The sequence below is a fragment of the Aplysia californica genome, unplaced genomic scaffold, assembly GCF_000002075.1.
Source record: "Aplysia californica isolate F4 #8 unplaced genomic scaffold, AplCal3.0 scaffold01130, whole genome shotgun sequence".
NCBI classification, from domain to species: domain Eukaryota; kingdom Metazoa; phylum Mollusca; class Gastropoda; order Aplysiida; family Aplysiidae; genus Aplysia; species Aplysia californica.
The window spans coordinates 136,140-137,570 of NW_004798400.1; the positions used below are offsets into that span (position 1 = coordinate 136,140).

The 1,431-nt window shown below is 41.0% G+C and overlaps 1 protein-coding gene across 1 annotated transcript in view; it reads left to right on the top strand.

The window, feature by feature from the left end:
* Window positions 1-1,431, top strand: part of LOC101849097 (endoglucanase 4) — a gene marked incomplete in the record, with an annotated part of 43,502 nt that overhangs the window by 31,204 nt on the left and 10,867 nt on the right.

A 1,431-nucleotide genomic window follows, 5' to 3' on the forward strand; every position in this document is an offset into this window, starting at 1 on the left:
CTTCTTCTTCTTCTTCTTCTTCTTCTTCTTCTTCTTCTTCTTCTTCTTCTTCTTCTTCTTCTCCCCCTCCCTCCTCCTCCTCCTCCTCATAATGATCGCTTTTGCTATTTTCATCATTTTCATAATATCATCATCACAATTATTGCTATCATCATTATAATTATCATTATTATTATCATTATTCTAAAGGCCCCGCTAACAATGCCCTTATAGAACCGAACAGGTGGTCATGCCTTTTTTGGTGTTAAAATAAACATAATAACGTCAATGGCTCCCAAGCAGCTGCTAATTTTTATTAAAGATAATGCAACCCCATTACTTTCCTAATTTTTCCAGTACCACATCTGGTCGGTGGGGGTATCGCGGTCAACATGAGTAAACTGGCCAATCAGAACAACGGTAACTTCGAGGGTACCTTTGAGTTCCCCATCCAAGAGTACATGATGGGCTGGCTGGCCAATCTCACCTTCAACGTACCTCTGAGCAACATGAGAGTGAGATACTTTCCTTTTGTTGCTGTTGTTGCTTTTTGTTTTAATGGGCCTAGTGGACTCCACGAAAAAATCTTCGAGCAGGAGCGAGGCTCTTTTACAGCTCCATTGTCATTATTCTTAGAGGAACCCCCACTCGTCGAAATAACTCCATTCGACGTGCCATTGTTGTTGTTGCTGTTGCTGTTGTCGTTGTTGTTGTTGTTGTTGCTGTTGTTTGGTTGTTGTTGGTGGTTTTTTTAAGGGGGGGGGGGGGGTTCAACTCTTTTAACACTTGGGTGTAATAAAACGAAATCAAAAGTCTAGAGTCTAGACCAAGGGGTACAATGAGTCATTATGACAGGCTCATTGATCTGAAACAAGTAAACTGGGAACTAAGTCAACGTACGAGAAAACAGAAGTCTTTAAGATGAAGAGACAGTCCTTCCAGGGAAAATGACCTCTTTGATTTATATAAGACACATTCTGCTGGCCAGAGCATGTCATACAGAGGGGAGAAAAAAAATTATGAAGTAATATCCAGCTTTATTCAGACTATGAACCGATTCTGTTTATGTATTACATGTAATATTGTGTGTGTGTGTGTGTGTGTGTGTGTGTGTGTGTGTGTGTGTGTGTGTGTGCGTGCGTGCGTACACGTATTTTTTGCATTTGTATTATAAAGATTTGTCTGCAAAATTACGATTAAAATGTTGTCGATGATAGCGTTAAACAATAAGAATAGCAACAAAAACAACAACGACAAAAGAATAATTGTTCTGCTGCTGTTGCTGCAGATGTATGACGCAGACGTTTTGAGCCACACAGCGGACGGTTACACCTGGACCGTCGTGAACCAGGGGAACAGACAAATTCCCGATCCAGGGAGAACGCTCAGCTTCAAGTAACCTAATTTTGTCATTGGGTGTGTGTATGTGTGTGTGTGTGTGTGTGTGTGTGT